Source organism: Saccostrea cucullata, unplaced genomic scaffold, assembly GCF_032062105.1.
Source record: "Saccostrea cucullata isolate Sc308-1 unplaced genomic scaffold, CSIRO_AGI_Scuc_v1 ctg839, whole genome shotgun sequence".
NCBI classification, from domain to species: Eukaryota; Metazoa; Mollusca; class Bivalvia; order Ostreida; family Ostreidae; genus Saccostrea; species Saccostrea cuccullata.
This window is the reverse complement of record NW_026918556.1, coordinates 95067-103784: the sequence shown is the minus strand read 5'-3', so window position 1 is coordinate 103784 and position 8718 is coordinate 95067.

Below are 8718 nucleotides of genomic sequence, written 5' to 3'. Positions count from 1 at the left end.
TCTGGTGTTAGGGCGGGGCTCTATTGATTTTATAGTGAAAATGCATTACTTCTTTGAAAATTATCTTCTCTGCTTCTGGGTATTAAATAAACTAACTAAGCACATAGTTATGATGAATAAGAGTGCCTCTTCCAGATTTGTGACTTTTATGGCCCCAGGATAAGGGGTTCTGGTGTTAGGGCGGGGCTCTACTGATTATATAGTGAAAATGCATTATTTCTTTGAAAATCTTCTTCTCTGCTTCTGGGTATTAATGTAGCGGGTATTCCCGGCAGTATGATGGAAAACACCAGTTGAAGTTTTATATATTTATTACGTTGACATCTTTAGCTGATTATAATTCGGACAATTTGGAAATAATGGAAACAATGGATATGTCCTGCAATATACAAACTGCGTCATAAAAATATGTACAAAATAGTATTTCAATTAAATATTCCGATTATAAAATATAAAAATTATCTGTCTTCCCTTTTACAATTAATTATCAACATTCACTATGATAACACACAAGAAATATACTCGACACATGATATAAGGGCGTTAACTCTTATAACACAATTACACTTTAAAATCTTCTGAAGAGTTATCTTTCTTTGATATTTCTTTACAAATCATAAAAATATATATACAGATAGACATACCAATTTATGGAATTGAACTTTCTCCAATTCAACTATACATTTCTTTAATTTATGGTGTTACCTATGTACAATAAATAAAATATTCAGGATTTGTTCTTCACAAAAACCTTTCTCAAAATAAATAATTATTTAGATTATCTTGATTACCAAAGTCTTCACTTCAAACTATTTTCAGGTTTATATACAGATTGATCTTTGAGAAAACTTCATCAGATTTATCAATATCTGAATAAATAGACAGATAACTTAATATGTTAACATTTAAAAGTAAAATATCTTGTTTTCCACATTTTTAACATAATATTATAGAAAACATATGTAATGGCATAAAACAAGTAAAAACTTACATTTCAGGAATTGTCCAAGGTCTCAAGTCTTTGGAAAATAAATTACAGTCAGCAACAAAATAAACTAGGTCTTCTCCATTCAAAATCAGAATTTTAGAGCTTAAACTGAATAAAACTCACTACCCCACAAAGACCAAAACACTAACCAATGAAAACCAAGCATTTCAAAAACTGACCAATAGATATGTGTGTGGTCATGTAAAAGTGTATGTACAGGTGTGGATCCAAAGGGGTGTATATCTATATAACTAAATACCCAAGTTAGTAAAGAAGGAAAAGAATAAAGTTTTAACGGAAAACTATCATTTATAATTTATTTAATAGTTTATTTAGTTTATATTTAATATTTATTTTATATTATTTAAAATCACTCCAACTTTTATTATTTTAAATAAAAGTACCTCTACTACATTAAATAAACTAACCAAGCACATAGTTATGATGAGCAAGAGTACCTCTTCCAAAATTGTGAATTTTATGGCCCCAGGGTCAGGGGTTATGGTGTTAGGGCGGGGCTCTATAGATTATATAGTGAAAATACATTATTTCTTTGAAAATCTTCTTCTCTGCTCCTGGGTATTAAATAAACTCACTAAGCACATAGTTATGATAAGCAAGAGTGCCTCTTCCAGATTTGTGAATTTTATGGCCCCAGGGTCAGGGCTTCTGGTGTTAGGGCGGGGCTCTATTGATTATATAGTGAAAATGCATTTATTCTTTGAAAATCTTCTTCTCTGCTTCTGGGTTTTAAATAAACTAACTAAGCACATAGTTATGATGAGCAAGAGTGCCTCTTCCAGATTTGTGAATTTTATAGCCCCAGGATAAGGGGTTCTGGTGTTAGGGCGGGGCTCTACTGATTATATAGTGAAAATGCATTATTTCTTTGAAAATCTTCTTCTCTGCTTCTGGGTATTAAATAAACTAACTAAGCACATAGTTATGATGAGCAAGAGTGCCTCTTCCAAAATTGTGAATTTTATGGCCCCAGGATTAGGGGTTCTGGTGTTAGGGCGTGGCTCTATTGATTATATACTCAGTAGTAAAAATAATTTTTTTGAAAATATTTTAATTTGCTTCTGGGTTTTATGCCAATATATTTATGATTAAGAAAGGTGCATCTAGCAAATAGTTTTTTTATGCCCCCAGGGTCAGAGGGGGGGGGGTACATAGTCTGAAAATAAAGGAATGCTTTGAAATCTGCTCTTTAGTATTAATCAACCATTTTATGATAAATTTGCAAAATTTTGAATATGTGGCCCATGGGTCAGTGGTTCCTTTAGGGTGAGGTGCACAACTGGGTATAAAGTGGAAGTGCATTTTCTCTTTGTTACTCTGATATACCTCTGGGTATTAAGTAAATGGAGTAAACATGCTAAGTTTATAATTATGATAAGCAATGGTGCCTCTTTAAAAATTGTAAATTGTGAATTTCATGGCCTCTGGTTTAAAACACGAATCAAATTTAATTGTTTGAAAGTTGTTACACAATACTGAGGTGACCTATAAGGCCCGTGGACCTCTTGTTAAAATTACTCGTTTACTAATTAATGCAAAATATCAATTATTACATACAGAACATATCAAATATGATCCTACTTTCAGCCACTTGTATAACAGTTTAACACATCAAGGACACTATTCAAATTTTTATTGAGAGTTTTTGTGTTAAAATGGTACATGTAATATTAATTGCGATTATTATTAAATTGACATTTATTTTTTTCAAAGGAGAAACAACGGATATCACTGTGCATTCGAGAACAAATTTGGCAAAGGGTATAGACAAGGTTGTTTTTCAATATACGGGTCTTGTGGGAGGTAACAATGTCAACGAAAAAATGATAGATCTTCTGAGAAAAAAGTACAGTACGTATTTTTGACAAACTAGGAATCCTGACACCTTTCAGCATCAGTTCCAATCCTCCATACGGATACCAGATACCCAGGAGATACACCTTCATGCTCCAGGAATGGGTCAAGAAATGATTATAAACACTGAAGAACTTGACAGTATTTTTGATGAACCCATTAAACAGATACTCAAAAATCTGAAGGACGTTTTCAATAAGGAAAAAGTCGATGTAGTAATTTTGGTGGGTGGATTTGCAGAATGCATAAGAGTTCAGCCTGCCATTAAAGACTTTTTTAAGGATAAAACTGTCCTTATACCCAAAGAACCCGGCCTTTTTATGATTAAAGGTGGTGTGTTTTATTTAGAGCAGTTGGTAAACCAATCATTGGAGACTTATGAAGTAACGATTTAAAATAAACAGTTAATGTTTCAAACTAAGTTACAATTGTAGCTTTATTTCATAAGTGTATTAGACTTTGTATACCATGTCTGTACCTTACATATTTTAAAAATATACATGTAAAATGTGCCTATTTTCCCGAAAATGTATCTTTAAAACATTTGATATTTGAAATGCATATACAATTTTTAACCTGATCTTTGATAAACAAGTAAAAGAATAGGCCATTCGTGAGGCATTCACCATTAAAAAATGTGTTTAAAAATTATGTAGAGTTTTATTTTGCATGCATGTATTTACTTTAAATTTTTCAAATTGTGATGTTATTTTGTTTTCTGACTGTAATTATTTTTTATTTTTGTTTTTATTAAATTCTCATAACCTTTTACTTTTAAATTCAATTTTTTGATGTAATCTAATTCATAAATGTTTCTTCTCCACAAAAAGGGTCCTAGTTGATTTTTCTCGAAATGTATTTCAGAGAAAATGAGTTTTATGTACTTTTTATAAATAAAATAAATTTCTGTAAAAAATATGTTGATAGATAAAAATAAATTTTTATGGTTATTCCGTGAGCTTAAAAATATACGAAAGGATAAGACAAAGTTTGTTGTGCTAGGTATGAAAATGCTCTGGGAAAAATTTCTTATACCTTGTGAAATAATTATTTTAAAAAATCAGTATAAATTACATTTTAATCCCTGGACAGTTTTTAAAGGTTGATATGCTTGTTAAAAGTAATGCTCAATAATATGAGAGCATAACCTGTGGGTGTGTGGAGGACCCTTAAAAAAAATAATTAATAGGCATATTAGATATACAGGGTTTACAGAAGGTGTGACATCTCGACAGATACATACTCCTCCTAAGCATCTAAGCCAAACTCCCTGTTTCCTGGGGCTAGCGTTCTGCTTTTCATGTTGAGAATTCATATTGTTTTCTGGATTTATATTTTTCATTACCTATATGTACGATAGAATTTATCATAGAACAATTGTTTGCCTTAATTTTTTCTTTATTTTTTTTTAATGATTTATTTTCTCTGAACAGCAGGGGTAATTGACAATTTGAAATGGTTGTAAAAATATTGTGGCGGATGGTGGTATGCTAATTTGGCGTTATAAAGAGACTTTTATATAGCAGGGAAAATTTGTCTGAAAATCATGGCGTTATTGCAAAAATGACGATGAATCGAATGGCGATAATTCAAGAATAGACTGTATATGTATGTTTTATGAGGAATTAGAGATTAGTGACGGTGAATACACTGCATGTCCCTTTGTAGTCCTCAACATTCAAATAAATAATTCGTGTTTTATATAGTCCAACAATAAAAAAAGATTCAGAACATAATTAAGTGAAAATAACAGTCAAGACTTAAGACTTTTCTTTTTTTAAGTGTTAAATCTGACAATTTTAGGAATCTAAGCAGATTTCAAGTTCTCTTCAATTTCTTGTATGTCAAGCTGATTTTCAAGATACAACTGATGTACAATTTTAAACGCTTTGAATTATTTGTAGAATCCCTAACTAGTGTTTTTATGTCCCCGTAAACGAAGTTTCGGGGGTATATAGTTTTTGTCGTGTCCGTCCATCCAGCTGTCTGTCCGTCTCTCTGTCTGTTTAGCCGTCTGTCTGTTTGTCCGCAACAACTATAACCTTGCCCATAACTTTGATTTAGTAGAGCTATGACTTTCATATTTCACATGTGTATCCCTTCTGACAAGACCTTTCTTTGGGTATCAACAAATTTGACCTTTTAACCTTGACCTCGGATTTTGACCTACTTTTACACAAAAAATCCAAACTTTTACTTTGGCTATATCTTTTTAACAGTAGATACCAAGACATTTTTACTTCACATATGTTTTCATTGATGAAAGACCTTTTATTGGTAAGGTACCAACAACCTTGAACTTTTGTCCTTGACCTTGTAGATTTCCGTACTTATGAAAAAACTCTTCCCTTGGCCATTACTTTTAAACGGTAAGGTAGGGCTTTCATATTTCACATATGTAATCACTGTGAGAAGTCCTTTCATTGGATACCAAGAACTTTTGACCATTTGACCTTGGCCTTAGAGTTTGACGTATTTTTAAAAAGCAAACCTTAGCCATCACTTTTAAAAGGTTAGGACTAGTGCTTTCATACATTACATATTCAATCCTTGTGACAAGTCCTTTCATTTGATTGCAAGACCTTTGACCTTTTGACTTTGACCTTGGAGTTTAACATTCTTTTTTAAATTTTTAACCATGGTCATAACTTCTGAACAGTTAGGACTAGAGCTTTCATACTTTACATATGTATATTTCGTGGCAATACCTTTCCTTGGATACCAATTATCTTGACCTTTTGACCTTAATCTTGGAGAATTTTCGTACTTATGAAAAACTCGAACCTTGGCAAGAAGGTTTGAACGGTAAGGGCTAGTGATCACATACTTGACACATGTAATTGTTGTAAAAAGACCCTTCATTGGATACCAAAAACTTTGATCCTTTGACTTACTTTAAAAAAAACCAGACTTTAAAGATAACTTTGAACGGTAAGAGATCCTTGACCTTGGAGTTTGACGTATTTTTAAAAAGCAAACCTTAGCCACCACTTTTAAAGTGTTAGGGCTAGTGCTTTCATACATTACATATTCAATCATTGTGACAAGTCCTTTCATTTGATTGCAAGACCTTTGACCTTGGAATTTAACTTTCTTTTTAAAAATTTTAACCATGGCCATAACTTCTGAACAGTTAGGACTAGAGCTTTCATACTTTATATATGTATCCTTCGTGGTAATTCCTTTCCTTGAATACCATTTATCTTGACCTTTTGACCTTAACCTTGGAGAATTTTTGTACTTGTGAAAAATTTGAACCTTGGCAAGAAGGTTTGAACGGTAAGGGCTAGTGATCACATACTTGACATATGTTATCCTTGTAAAAAGACCCTTCATTGGATACCAAGAACTCTGATCCTTTGACTTACTTTTAAAAAGCAGACCTTAACCATAACTTTTGAACGGTAGTAGATCTGGCTTTCATACTTTACATATTCAATCCTTGTTACAATCATTTGATAGCAAACCCATTTGACCTTGGGAATTGACCTACTTTTTAAAATTTTTAACCTTGGACATAAGGGTTAAGGCTAGGGCTTCCATACTTCACATATGTATTTTTTGTTGCAAAACCTTTCATTCGATACCAGTTACCTTGATCTTTTGACCTTGGAGATTTTCGTACTTATGAAAAACTTTAACCTTGGCCTTCTTTCATATTTCAGTATTGTATTTCCAGTGAGTTTGCATTTAAGAAAAGTTTAATCTTTGCTATGTTGCCATACGGGGGCATCAGTGTTTCACAGACACAGCTTGTTCAATTTATGAGTATACTATCAAAATGATTTGAATTATAAACACAAAAATAATGATATTTCAAATTGAAGAAAAAATTACATAAATTGAAGAATCTGTCACAAATATAGGGGTTTGCTAAGCCAACCTGATAATGAAAAAATGTATTAAGACTACACCAATAAATTTCTTGTTCTACGGATAACTGGCCCCCAAATATTGGGGCGAGCGAGCGATTTGATAATTTTAATATTAATATTTTTATGCACAATAATTTCCAGGCGAATAGGTAAAATAGCGGAGCCAGCGATTATATTTTTTTTTTGTTTTCCTTTTCATTTATAGAGTAAATCATTATAATATCTTTTTCAAATCCCCTAATCCTATAAGACATTCAATATTCCATATTTGTACATAAACAAAACAGTCATAACAATTTTATTACTATGGTTTCTCACTTTAATTATATAATGACTTAACTCCATATATAAAAATGAAAACAATTTTAAAATATACAATGATTCCTTTACATATTTAGAGTTACTGTACTGGTTCTTTATTTCATAAAAGTACAAAATTCTGTAAATAAATCTCCTAATAATACAGAATATTAACTTTCATATGCACCCCAAAACTTTGGTGTTTTCAGGGGTCCATGTTTTTGCCATGTACAAGGTTTGCTTTGTTTAATTACTACATTTACATTTATGAGATTTATCACAGTTAAAAAGTGTTTGTTGCCTCCATCTTTTACATACAGAATTAACCAAATGTGATGTGATCAAGACACATGATCACATAAAACTCGCCAATTCCAGCAGAATTACTGTTATTATTATTTCTCTGTATGTATGCACAATATCAGAAGCTTAACATGGCCCCAAAATTCACATTGTTAAAACAAAATCAGACATAATAGAACCGTCGACAAGTGTGTCTTATTACAACTTATCATTTACAATTAAATGCAAGTAGTGATATATTAAATACAGTAGGCCTAATTCACAAATATATGATAAAATATAATTAGCACATAATACGACTGTTATATATTTTAAAATAAAGTATCAAAGATTTTTATCAAAGTTTAAATATCATGACAATTATGGAAAACTACTTCGGCAAATCGTTTAGGAATATGAATACTTTAATTTCTTCTGTGTGCTTTAAGACAGCTTGGAATAAGTACATGTAAACACAGAATCTGGTAAAGAATTGTCAGCGGTGGAAATGATTCTATGGCTTCATGGAAATTTTATCTTCTTCCAGTTTGCATGCACTGTGGTTCAACTGAAGACCTTTTTGAATGACTGATCCATGTCTGCACTATATGAACAGTTCTCGTGGTTTTAGTGCAGTTTATTTTCACTGTAGATATTCAATCAGGAAGAACCACCAATTCCTCCTGGAGATAGTTGCGTCAACACTCTACAATCCCAAATAAATAAATCAAGTAGCTCAGAAGTCTCCCTAAAATAAAATGGATGCAATTTATTAAAAGTTTTTTAATATACTTATTCCAAAAAATTAAAATGATATATGCATCTTAATCCAGTCTTAATAGCGAGCGCAGCGAGGCGGCGCGAAGCGCCGCTCGCGTAGCGAGCTCAATAGACTAACGTGTACGAACGGAGGAAATTCGGAATGAAATCTGTACATTGTTCCAAGAAATTTTTATGAGTCCACGTGAAAACATTCTTCAATCCCAATAATCCTTTGCGGTGCATAGCAACATGGTGGCTAAAACATAGCAACAAATTACTCGAAAAAAATTACAAACAACGATTAAATGCAATCTCCATGCCACAAAACTATCGTTGGACTTTTTATCTGACGTCATACTTTCGTCACTTAACAGCTCGTGTATTTCCGATTTTGTCGGAAACTTTCGAAAAATTCGGAATCTCGATCCCGATGCCTTGGAAGTGATTTCTTTTAATTCTTTTCTTCCTTTTAATGAACTGAGGATAGGCAGTGCAAGTCAAAGCTGTATATAGGCCTTAATGTTTTTGATAGTAATTAACTGCGCTCGCCCCAACAGTCGCACCATAGAACATATTGTCTTGCACTTACATTTAGGTATCTCCAAAATTTGATTTATGTCCATTGTGGCAACGCAC